The following is a 20371-nucleotide window of genomic DNA, read 5'->3' as shown; positions in this document are numbered from 1 at the left end:
TTTTTTTTTTTTTTTTGAGACGGAGTCTCGCTCTGTCGCCCGGGCTGGAGTGCAGTGGCCGGATCTCAGCTCACTGCAAGCTCCGCCTCCCGGGTTTACGCCATTCTCCTGCCTCAGCCTCCCGAGTAGCTGGGACTACAGGCGCCCGCCACGTCGCCCGGCTAGTTTTTTTTGTATTTTTTTTTAGTAGAGACGGGGTTTCACAGTGTTAGCCAGGATGGTCTCGATCTCCTGACCTTGTGATCCGCCCGTCTCGGCCTCCCAAAGTGCTGGGATTACAGGCTTGAGCCACCGCGCCCGGCCCAGTTCAACTTTTTTAGGGTCGGTGCCAGCAAGTAATATTGGCCACATATCCTAAAGACATCAAGAAACCTAGAGGGCTATCTACCCCAGGGTTCCTCCCCAGCATGAGTGCTAACCCAGATGCCAAACACCTTTGTAGAAAAATCTGGAAGTAGTTTCAGATTATACTTGAAAATGGCTGTCACCAGCTTCATTCCTTTATGTGGTGAAAGATACCTGAATACACAAGTCAATGATGATGTGAAACAATGATAGCAAAAAGGCAGCAGGCAGGAGCATTAATAGTCTCAGTTAGGAATTCTTTAAATGAGCAGGAATTTTATCGACGGAAAAAAAGCAATGATTAGAGCAGAGCTTCACACAGTTGGAGCCAGTACAAAGTTCACGAACTCTATCTTTAAAAGAATAAAACCTCACATAAAGTAAATCAGTCAACTTGTCAGTCAAGGCAATCAGTAAGAATAGTAAGAGAAACTGAATTGACGGGAACCCTTATTCTTAATATTTGCCCCGATCCAACTTTTACTTAAAATTCTAAAACTGGCTATTTGGACTTTACTTTTGTTACCTTTTCTGTTTGTCAAATTGACAGGATCACTAACAGCAATTATAAATACACACAGAGAAAATAGGAGGACATGTGAAGAACAGAAATTTATAAGTGGGTTGACCAGGTGCCCGAGTTTCCACTTGACACCCCATGGTGTAACTGCTTGCTGCACTCCAGTACATCAAAGCATCATGTGCTTGATGGTGTGATAGTTAGAAAAGTCATAATACACTTGCTTACTACACGTTTGCTACATAAACTGCCTCTCCAGGAGCACAAAGGGTTCCAAGAACTCACTACACAAATGCTCATAGGTGACTGTAAGCATTGAATCATTTCGGCTTCAAAGGCACACCTAATAAAAAGCAGGCGGATCACCTGAGGTCAGGAGTTTGAGACCAGCCTGACCAACATGGAGAAACCCTGTCTCTACTAAAAATATAAAATTAGCCAGGCATGGTGGTGCATGCCTGTAATCCCAGCTACTTGGTAGGCTGAGGCAGGAGAGTCGCTTGAACCCGGGAGGCGGGGGTTGTGGTGAGCCGAGATAGCACCATTGCACTCCAGCCTGGGCAACAAAAGTGAAACTCCATCTCAAAAAAGAAAAAAAGAAGAAGACTCCATTCCATTTCAGTAATTGACTAAACAAAACAGAACTTTTCTTTGCCAACAACTTTTTCCTAGTCATAAAAATGCCTATTTTTTCCTCATCATATAATGGTGTAATGAGTTTAAACTGATACCTGCATCTAGCATTCAAAAGTTAAGATTTAAGTATTCCATAGAGAATCTCATTTTGTATTCCCAAGGTGAGAGGTAGGGATACTGTTAGCTGGAATGTCAACAACTTGAACTGAAGAACAATTTAAAAGAGTAATTCTCACACCAACAATGTCAATAAGTATACGAATAACATAAAGAGAAACAAAAGAATCTTAAAGAAAAGGCCTCTATTTTAGGAAATGGAAAATCCATGTTTAAAAAAACTCCTTATTTACATAATTATTCAATAATAAAAGTCACTGTTTCTCCAAAACACATGAACCTAGGTCACCAGAACAGTTGTCAGAGGCCATATGAACTGATTTGTAGATTGCACAAACAAAAAATGGTGGTAACAAGCACCTCTCCTCCATCATGAAAGTGATCTCTTTTATGCAATGCTTCTTTGTCCATCTCCCTGTCCAATCATCATGTAAGATCAAAACAGAAAAATAAGTGGTCAAATACCTTTATAACTATTAATAACCCTAAATTAGCCTGCATGGAAAAAGTTTCCATTTTTATCATATTGTTCTTAAAATGCCTAAGTACTGCAAAAAATAAATATTCATGACCCATGTCAATCTAGTGTACTTACCATTCAGTAATCACTACACTAGTGATAACATGAAATTAGTGGCAGTGGAACACAACAATGCTGAGGAGACAAGAGTGTCTTTGTACCACAACGATTTCATGCTAAGGTAGGAAAGATGGATCCATGACCTGGTACACAATAAAGCTTATGTCTAGGGACTTAGCCAAAGTACAGACAAATTTTCTCCAAGTATAATCTCTTTTCCAAATAGTTTTTAAAAACTATTGTAAATACATTCTCCTTAGCTGGTCAACAATTTTTCACTGGTCATGCTGCAGTTTTCAGTCAGAATAAGAATTCCTCAAGAAAAAAGAAAACAATAAATGACCTGGAACAATTGCAGTTTGCCCTTAAAATCCATCGCACACAACTTGAAATTGTAGATCTTGCCCATGAGAAGCTCCAAGAGAGTACACAGGAATGACAGAATTAAGAAAGAAGCAAACACAAAGACAAAGCGCTAGCAATTGCTCTATCATTGGAGTATAAACCTTCAGTAATAAGTGGCAGATAATACACTCTGGACTCTTTGTTGCTTTCCAATCCACTGTTAATTAGACTTTTGTTCTATTCTCTCAGGTAGACCAAGAAGTAAGGGCAAGAAACACAGTTAAAACATTTCTCAACAGAGAGGAAAAAGAGAAATTGAGTCAGTCCAACTGCTTAGTCTCAATTGGTTTTTACCTGCTTGATTGTCTGAAGACAAGAATACACCCTGATCCAGCAATGAGTATGGTCAACTGCGCAGCCGTGAATAAACGTTTCCCATACAAGACTTTCACGTCACGGCAAGGCCAGTCTTATTCTAGTTGGGAAATTAAATGTTAGTTTGTTTGAGCTTTTGGATCTTGATCTTGGCTTTCTTTTTTTTTTTTTTTTTTTAACACTGGGTAGTAGAAATAAAAACAAAATCAAGCTATTAGATGGGAAACAACAGCCATTTCACTTTTCATTTCAGCCTCTGAGCCATTAGTAGCAAACCTTAGCTAAACAGTAAAAGCATTTGTTACACAGAAAAGGGAATCTTGTCCACAAAACTTTTCTGCAAGGCACTAACATTTAAAATGTGCTCAAATGAAACCAAGCTTCATAAGTTATAATCATATTTCATCCTTCTTAAAAATAACCAATAGCACTTCAAGGAATGCAATGTGAATTTCAAATTTTTTTATTCTCAAAACTCAGCAATTTTAACCAAAATTATAGCCACAATGTCCTTTCTCTGGCTTCTTTAATAAAATTATAATTTATCTCAGAGTTTTGCCTTCATTGTGCAGCATTACAATTATAGAACCTAATTTGAGATGTGTTAGAATCATCAACACACACTTAAAGAGTTCCTTTAAAAAACATCTCTCTGGCTGAAAAGATTCATGCCAGCAGAAGTTCTGAATTACGGATCGAACCATCCAAAATCTGAGTATTTTCAGTATTTACAGAGCTTAACAGATCAACAGCTACCTCAACACTAAATCTAAAAATTAAAGACACTGAAAAAAAGTAACAGAAAGGAACAAGCCAGAGTTCACCATCTTCCAAGTCAAGAGACAGACCAGACTTCTCACCCTTCTTCCATTCTCTTGCCACGGAGGGTGGCAGAATTAAACATTCTACTTACAGGGGTCAACAGGGATCAATAACTTTCTTTCAAGAGTGATCCTGTCATTCTGGAAGAAAATCCAAAAGGGAAGAACATCTCATGTAATTAGGTTGTGGCAATTTTGCAGGAAGTCACAGGTGTTTCAGAAGTGCTTTAGAAATATCATAGGGGGAAAAATATGACAATCCTTCTCTATTTTGAAAAGTGCATGCCTAAACAAAGACCCTACATTGTTCCTGCATACAGTATTGGAAAACATGTCTTTGGAAGATGACTCTCTCCTGCAACAGTATGAGAGGGTTCAAGACCAAAGAATCCAAAAAAAAAAGATGTATTGGTAAATTAGACACTTTTTTTTTTTTTTTTGAGACAGAGTCCTGCTCTATCACCCAGGCTAGTGTGCAGTGGTATGATCTCAGCTCACCGCAACCTCCACCTCCCAGGTTCAAGCAATTCCCTGCCTCAGCCTCCCGAGTAGCTGGGATTATAGGTGCCTGCCACCATGCCTGGCTAATTTTTGTCTTTTTAGTAAAGACGGGGCTTTACCATCTTGACCAGACTGGAATTAGACATTTTTTTTTTTTTTAAGGAAATTCTGGTGAAACTGGAGCAGCTACACTACTGTGGTGAGTCTAGATTTTCCTAAAATATCAAAGACCTGGTCTATCCTGCACAAATAAGTTACTATATTTCAAATACCTTTTTATTTTGCTTACCTTTTCATGGGTCACCATGGCTTTCTTTTCATAAAGGGGGAAATCTATTTCAACTCGGTTTTTATGGACAGTAAAGCTGAAGAGATTTTTCTTCACATTTGATAAATATGTACAACACACTGTTTTTTTAAGTGTTATTTTTAAAATATGGGGTCTTGCTACGTTGCCCAGGCTGCTCTTGCACTCCTGGGTTCAAGTGATCCTCCTGCCTCAGCCTCTAGAGTAGCTGGGACTACAGGTGCATGCTGCCATGCCTGGCCTTGTACACAATGTTAACAATTTCCCGTCCTTGGTTTTGGAAAAACATCAAGTGAAGTTGAAATATATAAGATGTTTCCAGGGATATATTATAGAAAAAATTTAAAAGAAATACATAAGAAAAGAATAAGATGGGCAAGATAGCTTAATGGAAGGTCTGACCAATTTGCAAAGCTCACATAAAATGCTATGCCCTAGATAGTGAGGTGAGAGGTCAGGTAGGAGACCAGCCAAGGGAGTCACTTACAAATGCTTACTAGTATGGAGGGTGGCAGCATCAAAGGAAGATGGGATTTTACATAAGATTGAAAGGAGAGAAGAAAGAATAGGAATTAACATTTAGTAAACATCAGCTTTGTGTTTGTTGCTTCACTTATTTTATGTCAGTAATAAGCATAGAGGTAGATATCATTGCTCCCATTTGACGGCAAAGAAAATGGAGTCTTAGAGACATACCCAACATCCATTCCTCCCTTCCTCTCCCTACGTGAACCCCATCCTGGCTCTAGGGGTAGGTTTACAGGTTAGTCCAAGTCATCCAGGGCAGAATGCTCTCTGAAAACAGCTACTGGTCCAGAAGTGGGCAGAGATGCCCAATCAGACAGGAAAACTGACAGTCCATCCTGTGGAGAGGTTTCTGACTTCTCAATATGGTGATGTATGGCTATAAACCAGCTGGAGGAAGGAGCTGAAACAAAGTCAGAGCCAACAAGGAGCCTGGCACAGCAGAAAGACACTCAGAACCTTAGCTCCAGAACTGACCAACCCTGAGGCCTGCCCCTGCCTCTGAATTTTTTGTGAAAAAAATACATTTCCTGATGATTCCAGTGAGCTTGAGGGCAGCTTCTAAAAGCATCTTAACTGATACAAGACCTTCACTTCTGCAAGGTCACCTGCAGTAAAGGCTCAGAGCAACTATTTGAACCAACACTATTCCTTCTGACTCAAGACTGAGCTTTTCCCACTAAACCACATTGTGGCATGAACTTTGAGAAATGTTTCTTTCTTCTCATCGCTATGATCATGAGTTGGGAGAGCTAGAAAAGATTTTACCTCACTAAACATAGAAAATGTGTTTACCTCATAAAAATGTTTGAAGTAGTGGCCTCACTTGCAAACACAGAGAAGAAATGCATATCTTTACCAGAAATTTCCAGAATTCCATATTCTGTGAAACTTCTCACTTTATATGCATTTAATTTTTAGTAGGATATAAATTCATATGTCTTTAATGAACTGAATTTTTGAAAAGCATTTCAAGTTATTTCCAATTTTCCTAGGTGTGATAATGGCATTGTGGTTATGTAGCAAATGTCCTTATTCTCAGAACATGTATTCTGAAGTATTTGATGGTAGGGACTCACGATATGTGAAACTTACTTTCACATGGTACAGGAAAAAAGTACTCAGAGAAAGAGGGACAGACTCATAAAGCCAATACGACAAAAGGTTAATAACTACTGAATCGGGGTAGAGAGAATATGGGTGTTTGTTGAATTACTGTTAAGTTTTCTACATGTCTGAAAAGTTCTATGATAGAAAGCTTAGGTATGGGGGAATATGGTATGAGAGACAGCATCATAAAGCACAATGTGGCTGTACATTACAATAACCCAGGGCCTCACCTCTGGGTTGTGGCCTGGACATAGTTGATTCCAATGTGTCCTGCTAGTGTTGTAAAAAGAACTAAAGCTTTCAAATCACTCATTAATGCCCTGATAGCCCCAACCCCAGAAACGCAACTCTGATCATTTTAGTAGACTTTTTTTTTAATTCATGAAAATTTGCCAAGGTTCTAAATTTAACATAGGCATTAATTCCAACAATAAAGAAGCTTCAGCTGGGCACTGTGGCTCACACCTGTAATCCCAGCACTGTGGGAGGCTGAGGCAAGAGGATTGCTTGAGGCCAGGACTTCAAGAAAAGCTTAAACAACCTGGTGAAACTCCATCTCTACAAAAAAAAAAAAAAAAAAAATTAAAAATTGGTTGGGCGTGGTAGCTCACGCCTGTAATCCCAGCACTTTGGGAGGCATAGGCAGGTGGATCACCTAAAGGTCAGGAGTTTAAGACCAGCCTAGCCAACACGGTGAAACCCTGTCTCTACTAAAAATACAAAAAATTAGCCGGACATGGTGGTGGGTGCCTGTAATCCCAGTTACTCAGGAGGCTAAGGCAGGAGAATCGCTTGAACCTGGGAGGTGGAGGTTGCAGTGAGCTGAGATTGCGCCATTGCACTCCAGCCTGGGCAACAAGAATGAAATTTCATCTCAAAAAATAAAATAAAATAAAAATTATCCAAGAGTGATGGTGCACACCTGTAGTCCCAGCTACTTGAGAGGCTGAGGTGGGGGGACTGCTTGAGCCTGGGAGGTTGAGTCTGCAGTGGGCAGTGACCACACCACTGCATTCCAGCCTGGGCAACAGAGCAAGACCTTATCTCAAAAAAAAAAAAAAAAAAAAAAAAAAAAAAAAAAAATTCCTGATATTATACATATAGAAATTTACCTGATATATATACTGGGCAGCATAAGGAATATTTGATTAACATTAAACTACCAATTAACAAACTTACATTAAGATATCTGTACTGTGCTGAAGACCATAGAGGCAAGAATAATGGAACAAACCTAGTTCTTCCCTAAACAAATCTATTCATAGAGTCTATGGCCCAACATGCCAAAATTTAATGTATAACATGCGGGGGAGAAAAAGGAATATTTAAAAAGCATTAAGCCATTTAACCTCTTCCAAAAAAAAAAAAAAGAAAGAAAGAAAAGAGAAGGAAAAAGCCTCACTAAAATCATGCTCTTTACTCCTTGCCAAAGATGAGTCATAATCTGTTAAACTATAAGAAAAGGATTCCTTGAAGAATACACAACTCCAATTCTCCACATTCAAATTTGGGCAAATTACTTAAAGATACTCCACTGAGTCTTACATATGGTAAAAAGCTCTCTAAGGTCCTATATCTAAATTTCAACGGGCACAAAGGCCTCCTTAATTCTATTTGTCTTTCCTACTTTAAATATGTGTTTCTGGGGTATAAGATACAGGTGAATAAAGGGTGGGTGAAATAAAGAAATAAAAAACAAATAACAAACTTTAAAAATATAATTCTTGGTCAGGCGCAGTGGCTCACGCCTGTAATCCCAGCACTTTGGGAGGCTGAGGCAGGCAGATCACCTGAGGCCAGGAGTTCGAGATCAGCCTGGCCAACATGGTGAAACCCCGTCTCTACTAAAAATACAAAAAATTAGCTGGGAGTGGTGGCGGGTGTCTGTAAACCCAGCTACTCAGGAAACTGAGGCAGGAGAATCGCTTGAACCCAGGAGGTGGAGGTTGCAGTGAGCCAAGATCGCACCATTGCACTCCAGTCTGGGCAAAAAGTGCGAAACTCCATCTCAAAAAAAAAAAAAAAAAAATACCTATTATAAGAAATGTGTGTGTGTATATATAAAATATATATTATACATATTACATAATATATAAACATATATAATACATAATATATAAACATATGTGGTATATATTATATATAATAAACATACATCATATATTATATATATATAAGTTATATATATATAAGTTATATATATATATATATATATATATATATATATATATTTTTTTTTTTTTTTTTTTTTTTTTTTTTCTGAGATGGAGTTTCACTCAGTGGCCCAGGCTGGAGTACAGTGGCACAGTCTCAGCTCACTGCAACCTTCACCTCCTGGGTTCAAGTGATTCTCCTGCCTTAGCCTCCCAAGTAGTAGCTGGGATTACAGGTGCCCGCCACCACGCCCGGCTAATTTTTTATAGTTTTAGTAGAGACGGGGTTTCACCATGTTGGCCAGCCTGGTCTTGAACTCCTGACCTCGGGTGATCCACCTGCCTCAGCCTCCCAAAGATAGTAAGTATTTTATCCTGAAAATATACCTTACAATCTGGTTGGCTTTTTAAAAAGTTTTATTGATATATAATAAGTGCATATATTTAAAATGTACAATTTAATAAGCTGTGACATGTATACATCCTCAAAACCATCACAACTTTCTAGATAATTAACATAATTAACACCTTTGGTGGCTTTTTGAATCATATAGATTGAGTGATGGTTCTAGGAGAAATAGTTTTCAGGAAAAGAAACTTTTCATACAGATTATCTTTTTTTTTTTTTAAAGGAAGTATCCACATAAGTATCTGAATACTGTTGTTAACAGATAAACTTAGAGACTTTGGGGTTTTTTTCCGTGTATTTATTTATTTATTTATTTATTGAGACAGCGTTTTGCTCTGTCTCGTAGGCTGGAGTCTAGTGGCACAATCTTGGCTCACTGCAACCTCCGCCTTCCGGGTTCAAGCAATTCTCCTGCCTCAGCCTCCCGAGTAGCTGGGATTACAGGCCCTGACCAGGCTGCTCTCAAACTCCTGACCTCAGGTGATCCGCCTGCCTCGGCCTCCCAAAGTGTTGGGATTACAGGCGTGAGCCACCGCGCCCGGCCTTTTTGCCCTAATTTAAACATAAGAGACAAGCATACATTGTATTATCCTATCTTAGATTGAGCTCCTAATAAACAAACACCTGTACTATAAAAACAGAGATTCTTAATATTTTCAAACGTCCAAGAAAATGAAAACAAAAGCCACAGTCACATAACATTACATTTGAGGATTTAAACACACACACACACACATAACCAGGAACTTCAGCTAATTCCAAAGCAAAACAATTCAGAGAGATTGTATCTACAAATCATAGCAATATATGCAAACTTCCAAAATTTGTCATATTCGGTCTGGAAGACACCCATCTTGTAGGCAGGGCTGCTCTAGGAAAAACCGAGGAAGAAAGTGTCTTCAGTAACTGTCAAAAGCCTCCAACCCACATTTTATTCCCCTTCCAGTGATTCTTCCATTTTTTTTCAGAGAACCCCCCTTGTCCATGGGGCCCACATTGATGTTTCAGGCTTCTCAAAACTATGAAATAATTTTTTTTTAAAACAGTGTCTCACTCTGTCACCCAGGCTTGAGTGCAGAGGCTCAATCATAGCTCACTGCAGCCTTGACCTCTTGGGTTCAAGCCATCTTTCTGCCTCAGCCCCCCAAAGAAGCTAGCTAGGACCACAGGTGTGCACCACCACCTAGAACTAATATTTCTTGTGCAGAGACAGGGTTCTCGCTATGTTGCCAGACTGGTCTCGTACCTCAGGCCTCAAGCAATCTTCTCAACTCAGCCTCCCAAAGCACTAGGATTACAAGCTTGAGCTACTGTGCCCAGTCTTGAATAATTTTTATGCTCAAGAAACTAAAATATATCCATACTGTGTCCATATATTCTATTCTCAGGTGCACTTTTTGCTTCCCAAGGTGATAGCTAGTGAATGTAATTAATGGGTGGAATGTGTACTCCATTCCCTTTTCCTCCCCTCTCTTGCTGAGCCACTGCAACAGCTTGCACAGAGACTATTCTACCCTTAAGTGTCCAAGGACAAAAAGAAAGCCTGCTAACCATCTTTGCCCAGACTTAAAAGGAAGGATGGGTTCCCAGGAAGGCCACATAGAACTTCTGCTAGAAGGCAAGTTCACTTGATGCAAGACTAGTCTTACTGTAGTCGTCCACCCTAGACTTCCCATTAAGCGAAATCACATATTGCCTAATATAAATGATTTAATTTTCATATGGGGCTCGTTTGTCTCTAACTGGACTGTGAACACCACTATAGGCAGATGCCATATGTCTTATTATCAGTCTCCGATACCCCCAAGCACTTGGGACATGTATTAAATATTAATAAAAATAAAACAATTAATGAAAATCATTATATGTTATACTGTATTAATGCTACTTGTACTGCATACTTAGGTGTATCTACTTCAATATTTGAGGTGGAAATGAACCCTAAGGGTTTTATTTGTTTGTTTGCTTAGGAAATTCCATAGTACAATCATAGAAACAAAAAATTAGTTCTTAATGTATACTAAAGAAAACTTAAGATTTTCTTGTTAATTGTGCAATACAGCAGAGATGACTGCATTTCCATTGTGCAATTTTCAGTGTTACCCTTTTTCTCAGGCTCTATTACAAAGAAAACAAAGCAATAGGAGAAAACAACTTAAAAGTATAAAGAAAACCTAGGAGAAATTTCAGACTTTGTCCACTGTAAGGTTTTCCAGGGTTCAGCAATGAGGATGATTCATGATTTCTGTTGGAAACTACTGGCATTATTGTTTTTAATATTTCAACTCAAATTCATATAAAAATTGTCCATTTAAGTGACATTTTGTTTTAGGATTTAGGATTCCTTTTATACCAAGTCAGCAGGCATAAAATCCATGTAAAGAATCCTTACTTTTTTCAGGTCATTATTGTACAATGTTTAATTATAACTACTCCAAAAAGTAGACAATAAGCTGTAAATACCCCCAAAATAGTTTGGAATTTCCATAAAGGCAAGCATATTCATCCCTCTTCTTCCCCGCTATATCATACGTGTTTAATAAGAGTAGCTGACCCATAGTAAGTGCCCATTAAATATCTGTTGAATTAACTGAATGAGTAAATGAATAGAAGCCCAAAATGGGATGCATATGTATAAAAAAGATCAAACTTCTTCCATGAGGCACAGATTTTGTAAAGTACCATTTCTGGGAAATCTCTTATTTAATCAACTCCAAAACTCAGTTTATCTAATTTTGTTTTCAAATTGTTTAAATAAAAAGTAAAAATAGACTTTGCGTTTTAAATCGAAAGGATTTATTTTTGTTTAATAAAATTTAAAACTTTTCTACTACTGATGTCTGAATAATGTCAGATATTTTGAGAAACTATTAAATATTTTCTCCAGATCAATGAAGTTTGGTCCTTATGAAAACTTTTTTACTTACAGGATTTTTATGTAAACCTTTTAAGTTTAAAAATACATATTTATTTTTATACTCTGATTTTCCAGATAAAAAGAACCCTTACAATCAAAACTAAAGTTAACTCAAAGGCATACATTTCATTTGAGTTGAAGCCATAGAAGACAATGAAGCTGATGGTTACTTCATCAGGGAACATTCATCATTCCACAATGGTGAACCTTGGAAAATCTCATAGTGGACATGGTCTGATGTTCTGCCTGGCTTTAAGGAGCTAACAACAAAACAAAACAACACAAAGAAGCTGCTCATCCCGGCTAATGTGATGTTCTCAGGCAAGCCACCCTCTTTGTGGTCAGGTGGCAATGATCATGGCAGAAACCGTCTCCAAAGCTCACCAGGGCACCAGACATGGAACAAAAACAAAAAGCTTGGATGAAACATTTCAAGATAACGTGAAAAGAAAAAAATCTGTGGGCTTCTCCACATAAAATAGATTAATAGAACATCAGCAAATAATAAACATGTTACAGTTTTCCCTTGTTACCACCTCACACAAGCTCAAACTTGGTCTTAGGTTTATGACGTGGTCCCTTAAGTTTGTGTAGATAAGATGATTAGAGAGCTCATCTTCTGAAACAAGGCAAAACAAATGTTCTATAGAGAAGGTCGTTCCATCAGTCTCATAAAGCAGACTAAAATAAATAAAAACCCCTACTCCATACATTATATAGAGGCAAATGCAAAGGGAGCTAACAGAAAAAAACCTGCTATGATCAAGGAAAAAGAATTCCTGTGATTCTTGGGAGGAGGACAGGATAGAGTAAAATGAGGAAGATGGTACATAAAAAGAAAAGACAAATGTGGAAATATTAAGAAAACTGAAATACAATGTAAGAACAAAAAGAAGGGTGTGAAAAACAGATGAAATTTAAACAAAAGGTAGACTAGTTTCGTCATTTTATTTAGTATGTTAAAGGTAAATATTCAATACCAAAGACTTATACATACCAACACACAACACATTATAAACATCAATGTGAACTTTAAATTCAAAAAGAAAACTGATCATTCTAAGTTTCAGTGGGTTGGCTACTGAACAGTAAGGACAGTATGTTTTTTAAAGTTGCTTTCTGCTTAGAAACCTCACATTTGAGGATCACTATTCACTCTTCTTAATGTCAGTTAGAAGAAATAATATTTCTTTACATGCCTTATTTGTTTTAATAGTTGTTATTCTGAGTACACTAGAATTTCATTTTCACTTAAAAAAGTGAGTAACATCATGAGGTTGTGACAATTCTGCTAATAATCACAGAGACATAAAACTGAATTCAAAGGAATGTATATAATGCTAATTATATACATTGACTTTTAAATTTTAATAATTCCTAACTCACTGTTAGGGACACAGTTTCTTAAAATGCAGCCTTTCCACACAGGCCTTCCCTAGCTTTCCGAAATACAAAATTAGCCAAAATAAATTAAATCCTCCAAGCCACTATATTTTGAAATAATGCATATTTGACTGCATTCAAGGTTAAAAAACAAACAAAAAAAGAGTATAAAGAAGGGTCCTTTCCAGGGATTCCATTCTTCTCAAAAAAATAAAAATAAATAATAAAACAAGAGGGGTTCTACAGCCAAGTAATCCTTTTGAAATTTAAAAGTAAATAATACGATTAATTTTTCTATTTGAATACACTGCTAATGGAATCTAAGTCTGAACATGTTTTCCTTCAATGCAAGTGTAAGTTTTATAAACTTTAACTTAATAAAATGTATTAACTCTCAGATACCTGAAGTTTGCTTTCAAAAACATCAACATCTGTTATAACCCAGAACGTACCAAAATCTCAGTGTTAACATTTAAAACTCCATTCAGCTAAACCAAAGTTCATTGCTTCTTTAAAAGGTACCATATGTATATTTTTGTGAGCATACTAGTAAGAAGTCTCTTCACATATAAAACGAAAAGGAAAAATGCCCATTAGGTAAAAAATCTGAAAGATCACAATTTTTAAATAATGGTGAACAAATATTCATTTCTAAATGCTAATGTTTACTTTGTATTTGCTTGCATTGTGTCCTTCTCAAATGCTTTTAAAAAGCACAAACAACTGACCCCTACAACTTCCTCTGTGAGTAAGCAGAGGGTAACTGCCTTCACTCATGGAGAGAGTGGTAAAGGTTAAGTGTAATGCTCAAGGTCACATGCCAATCAGTAGCATCACTCAGTATAAAATTTCATGGATCTTAATTCTGAGTTTATGCCATAAGATAATGCATATGTTATTTTCTTCTCCTTTTGATTACTGACAAAGTATATAGATAGTTATCCATGTCCCTAATGTTAGAAGACAAGGATAGAAATCGCAAGCCTCAAAGGTTATTTCTACCCCTCCTTGCTCTTCTTTCCAAATAATTGTACACAATAAACATTGTTTAAAAAAAAAACCTGCAGAAATTGTATATGTCTGTAAAATACTAATAAATACCCAAATGTCCTTATTAAAAAAAAGCTGAAAGAAAGAAAAAGGTGTGATCTATGGAATATATGTCATGCTAAAATGTGTCAAGTGAAAAATAAAGAGACTTTCCATCTTGCACACCGAACACTTGCGTACAGTCTCTAAGTGCTTATAAATTATTATTTTTTAGAGTTTCCCTTTAGATTAGCTGCTTTAAATGTATTAAAACAAAAAAAGGGCAAGCTTTCTAAATTAATTGTTTTAGCCCATGAAAATGGAATACATTCAAATAAACAGGGTAAGTGATGATTTGGTTAAACAAAGATTTATATACACAAAATTGCCCACATTGTAATAGATATCTCATATATGTGTTTGAAAAGTGTCAACAATGTGATGGAAAACTGTAACAATTCTGAGTCGATTAGCATTCAGATTTTATTACCAAGGATCTCTAATGAAAGATAATTCTGGCTTTTTATAACTTCAGAGGGCTCAGGAATTAGACTGGATTTTATTGACAAGTAAAATAGAATGATTCTATAAATGAGGCAGGTGGTAGGCCCTATCAACTTCCCTTATTTTGAAAAATAGATTCCCCAAGTGAGTAACCATATTAAGCGTATGGTAAAGTTTAGTGTGTTTTAGTTACTAATTTCATAACTTCCTTTATGATTCCTGCCACACTATTTAGTGCAGCTATTTCAATAGCTAATTATTTATTAAGACTACTCAAGAGAAAGTTTCACTCTTGAATGGAAAGAGAATAAGGACGTGGTCCCTAAGGAAATGATGTCATTTTAAATTTCACACGATTAGGCTGATACATTATCTGTATTATTATTAATCTGTAACAGATAATAACATCATATCATTTTTGGGACAGTCCAAATCCAATTCATATAATTCATATTAATCATTAACAACATCCAAATTAATGACAGAAAGTGTGGGAGTCAGAAGATTTTATGATTAAAAACTGGACATGTCAGGTATCAAAGGAGGATATGACAGGCATACTTTTCAGACTATTTTCTGTTTAACCTTGAAAATAAAAAATAGTTCTATAATGAAAAGTAAATTATACTGTAATTCCTCTCATTTATTCTCTGTTTGCAAAAATAATTGAGAAAGTGAAAATTCAATTCAATAATACGAATAATAGTATTCTCTACAATATCACTTATAATGTCACTCAACTACTATAAATATGAGAGTAGCATTATTTAATTAATTTCACACACATTAATTAAGCTTCTTTAAATACAAGGTACTGGGCACTGGAGATTAAATTATAAATGAAATACTATTCTTACCCTCAAAGAGTTTTCTGTTTAACAGAAGGGAAAACCACAGATAACAGCAAATGCGTGATATGTACTACACTTTTAATAGCGGCATATGCATTCTAAATGCAAGTTTAAATGAAAGGGGATCAACTCAATTCATTCAATAGCTAAATTTCTTTTTTCTTTTTTTTTTTGAAAGGGTCTTACCAAGCACGGTGGCTCATGCCTGTAATCCCAGCATTTTGGGAGGCCAAGAGGGGTGGATCACTTGATGTCAGGAGTTCGAGACCAGCCCAACCAACATGGTGAAACCCCGTCTCTACTAAAAATACAAAAATTAGCTGGGTGTGGTGCTGCGCAGCTGTAATCCCAGCTACCCGGGAGGCTGAGGCAGGAGAATTGCTTGAATCCGGGAGGCAGAGGTTGCAGTGAGCCGCAATTGCGCCACTGCACTCCAGTCTGGGTGACAGACTGAGACTCCGTCTCAAAAAAAGAAAAAGAAAAGGAAACCAGGTCTCCGTCACCCAAGCCGGAGTGCATGCAGGGGCGTAATCATGGCTCACTGCAGCCTCCACCTCCAGGGCTCAGTAGCTGGGACTACAATCATGTGCCAGCACATTCAGCTGATTTTTGTATTTTTTGTAGACACGGGGTTTTGCTGTGTTGCCCAGGTTGGTCTCAAAGTCCTGGGCTCAAACAATCCTCCCACCTCAGCCTCCCTAAGTGCTGGGATTACAGGCATGAGCCACTGTGCTTGGTCCAGTAGCTGTATTTCTTAAAGGGTCATACAAACTCTATATTAAAAGTATAAATCCCATAAAACATCAGGCATATTTATAAAAATTTTGATTATTTTGTTGATAATAATAATTTTTATCTTCACAAAAAATTGTCTAAAAAACACAGTCATTCATATTTCAAGATATGCAAGGCACATAAGAGTTAAACTTGCAAAGATGCACCAAAGACTACTCAAGATCTTTGCATATATTAACTCTCATTCTGTGCAATCATAATAACCCTATAAAGTAGGTGCTATTATTCCCATTTTACAGATGAGGAATCTGAGGCTAACCTGGCCAAGGTCACAAAGATAATGAGGAAAAGCTGGGATTTAAACTTACGGAATCCGGTTCTGGAGGCCCCACTCTTTTTTTTTTTTTTTTTTTTTAATTATTTTGTAGAGACCGGATCTCACCATCTTGACCAAGTTGGTCTCAAATTCTTGAGCTCAAGCCATCCTCCCACCTCAGCCTCCCAAAGTGCTGGGATTACAGGCACAAACCAGCGTGAGGTCCTACTCTTAACCACTACACTAGAAACCTCTCTAAGACTGCTGGTGACGATGGAGCAGCTAACATGGAGTGCTCTGTGACATGCACTCTCATGCAACCTTACAACAAACCCTTGAGAAGTCATTCTTTCCATCTACAGGACAAAACCCACAAAAGCCAGGTTAGAAACGTCCCCGAGGTCACATAGCCAGTGAGGGATGGTGGTTAAGATTCAAACTCTGGCAGCATGGCTCCCTTGTGCTATGAGGTCTTCCAATAATTCAGTCTTACACCCATAAAAAAGGTCACATGACAAAATTTATTAATTCAAAAAGGCTTTGTGTAAGTCTTCCTGAAACACTCTGGAAGGTTTTGGGGCTTATGACAAGCATTTCTTTAAGACAGCATTTACATTTAAGTCACTTTTCAACTTTACTACTTTGGGCTGATCATAAACACATTTCTGCTCTTTAAAAAGAAATCTTTCTGTAGCAACTTGGCAGATTTCGGTACAGGAACAGTCTATTCTTTAAAATTAAATTTAGTAACAACTTATTCTGGTTACTCTGAAAGAGAAGGAGAGAATGAACTATTAAGAGGCCTTTCCTGTACTTTAATATTTCAAAACATGTTTGGTTTGGCCTAATTTGAATCTTGTGGACAAGTAGCCCAGAACTTGACTCAAAAAGAGTAATACCATTTTAAAACAGCTGAATTCAAAAAAGCAACCTCAGGAGCCAATTCTGACAACGATTTCTCATAATTTTTACTTTTATTTCAAACAAAATATGAAAGATGCATACGGCAACATCCTCATAAAGCATATATGGACAGGTATTTATAGTTCCGAACTATGGACAACCAAGAAACCAAATTGAAATTTTACAAAATTCTGTGGTGTGACATTGCTGAACAAGCAATCAAGTATACAAAAGATGGATATCAAAAGAGAAATAATTCATATTTCTCTCAAATCCTTAACATGCTCCATTGTGTCCAGTGACTGAGAAATTTAAAACTCTATGCTGTAATGCCTCCCTGGAACAGAGGTGAGCTAAAGATGAAGTGTCAAGCTGGATTTCCATCTTACCTTGCTTTCCTCCAACAGGTTCAAAGACTTCATAACCTTTGATATGGACTTGGTATTTTTTCAATAGGGAACCCATAAAACTATTTTCAAATAAAAACGCTAAGCAATGCCACTAGCCAATCTGTCTTTCTCTGATCTATCGCTGCTCTATCGCCACGCATTCAAACCAAAAATACCTTTTTGCTTCCCCTTTATTGAATAAAAGTTTAACTTTGAATTAGAAGAAAATGTACCCATCGTCCCTTTTACACTTTTTGCAGGTGATAGAATCTATCAGATCACATTGGAGGCTATCACTGCTCACTAAGCATCCTAAAGACAGAAAGCATGCCATTACCAAATGTTTTATAAGCGTTATAATGCTCCGATGGTGGAAGTCTGGCAATACCTAGATATACAGCAAGGCTGGTGAATAAGGAGTTGAGGGGCGGGGGAAAGCGGGAGTGAGGGAGGGAGGAAAGGAGGGAGTCGCCACCTTAAATCCATGCCGGACTGGGAACCTGCAGCCCATAACCTGATCCCTACCCTCCCCAACAGTGGACCGGCCACCACATTTTTTCAGATCCTCCCCACCCAACCCAGCACAGCACTCACCCTTCTGCGAAGAAGTCGGCACCCGGTCCAGCTCCGAGACGGGTCGGGGTGGCAGCGAGGAAGGGGACGTCTGGGCTGTGGGCGGGGGGTGTCTGTGCGTCACTCGAGTACAGGACGGTGAGTTCGAGGGTTGGGAGCGCAGAGGAGCGGGGAAATCAAGTCACGGCCGAAAAGGGAGGAGGAGAAACGGAGGGATGGGGTGATGGAGCGCCCCTTCCCTAAAATAAACCCACCGGCCCCTGCGATCCCTGCCCCAGAGAGGGAAAACAAAATCGGGGAAATAACAGACCGACCAATAAATCTCTAAAACGACGAGGAGCGAGGAACAGACTTTAATTTAAAGGGGGGAAAATTGAGCGAGGGCTGGAGGGGAGACAGAGGGAAGTGGCTCTGGGTCTATCCCATGCCTTTGCAGTCCCCAAGCAGAGGAGGAGGCTGGCTGAGGGGAAGTTGCAGCGGCTCCCGAGGAGGAGGAGGAGGAGAAGGAGGAGGAGGAGGATGTTACACCGTAACAAGTACAGACAGACAGCCATGGATCAGAGGGGCGCTGCAAGCAGGAGCAGGGGCGGCCGCGGCTGGGCGAGCGGCGGCGGGCGGCAGCACCGCCTGCTCGGCTCGCTCAAGACATTTAATTGGATTGATGGGTTGTGCAGTGACTCACAGACTTTACAGAGTCGTACAGCAATCCCCGCCCAGCTGGACAGGGGAGACGCGGCGGGGACGGGCGGGGTAAGGGAGCCGAGGGAGAGCTGGGCTGGGAGGCGGCGACGGGAGGGTGAGGCGCTGAGGGGGCGGGAGCGGAGCGGAGCTACCCAATGGTGAGGCCTGCCGTTCCGACGGGCGTGGGCCTCGACCTATGGCAGCGCGGCTCGTTAAGCTGCTGGCTGCACCCCTGGCCCAATGAGTCTTCTAAGGACACTGCCGCGAGCGGGGCGGGGGCAGTGTAGTGGGGGGTGGGGAGAGGTGGGTGGACATTCAAGTGTGGGGTGGAGGGAAGGAGGAGGTGTCGGAGACCCGCGGAGTTACTCGGCCCTCCTCGCTCCAGAAGTGCGCCTTCTGCCAATCCGAGCGCCTCGCGGGAGTGATGGACGCGAGCGTTTGACCAATGGGGAGGAGAAGGCTTCCGCAGCCCGCCTGAGGGGAAGGAGCGGGCGGGCCGACCTCCCCCTCTCCGCCCGCGCCTCTCCAGGCCCGCCCTCCCCTCCCGCGCCGCTCTGGTCAGTCACGCAAATAACAGTGTGAGGGCCGGGGCCGCGCGGGGGGGACGGGGGCCCGCTGCTGGCTGCGTGACAGCGATAGGGACTGGCTGTGCTGCCTACTCCGATCCGGCAGGAGGAGGCGGCGGCGGAGGCTGGCTCCTTACTCTGTGTGCAGACGGCTGCTGCTGCTGCTGCTCAGCCTCTGCCTGGCGCTGCCGGGGAGCCCCTGCGGCCAAAGCCCACTTCCGAGGGACAGCCAGATTTGGAGTGAATCAGATCACGCAGTGCCCACTCTTGGAAACCGCTCCGGGGGAAGTCCGGCGGGGCTGTGCGCTGGGATCTGAGGAGGCTGGAAGCCGTAGGCTGGGGCTTGGCCGTGACATTTGCCCCTTGCTTGCTTGCCTGTTTTCTGGGAAAGTCGGGGTAGGGTGTGGGCAGGTCGAAACAGCTCCTGAATATGTCCTGTTTCTTTACTGAGTTTCTGGAAAAAGCACTTCTTAACCTGGTATGAGCGAAGCTGTAAATGCATGTCGATACCTCAGCTTCCTCCAACCCTTCCTCCCGCACTGCTCTTCCTCCCACTGGCTCACCTTGAACCCTGACGGCAGTGCTCCACAGCACCCACTACTAGATCTTCTCCTCCCTGCTGATTCCCAGGAGCTATGGCTTTTCTCAGTTTCTTGGCTACTGTCCAGCAATCATTTTACAGACCTTAACCCTTTCCACACCCTTGTACTTGAAAGTACTGTAACTGTAACCACCAATAAACCTGAATGGAGATGTTCACTAAAGCAAATACACTGGCAA

General features: G+C 39.8%; 1 protein-coding gene across 1 annotated transcript in view; it reads right to left on the bottom strand.

The window, feature by feature from the left end:
- SERTAD2 (SERTA domain containing 2) overlaps nucleotides 1–19176 on the bottom strand; it is a 121731-nt gene extending 102555 nt beyond the window's left edge. The window contains exon 1 of the mRNA XM_030921135.1: nucleotides 18366–19176. The gene's annotated coding sequence lies outside the window, so the exon portion shown is untranslated. The remainder of the gene's footprint in view (nucleotides 1–18365) is intronic.
- Nucleotides 19177–20371: the final 1195 nt, after the last annotated feature.

The sequence above is a fragment of the Rhinopithecus roxellana genome, chromosome 17 (genome assembly GCF_007565055.1).
Source record: "Rhinopithecus roxellana isolate Shanxi Qingling chromosome 17, ASM756505v1, whole genome shotgun sequence".
In the NCBI taxonomy this organism is placed as follows: domain Eukaryota; kingdom Metazoa; phylum Chordata; class Mammalia; order Primates; family Cercopithecidae; genus Rhinopithecus; species Rhinopithecus roxellana.
This window is presented reverse-complemented; position numbering and strand designations above follow the sequence as displayed.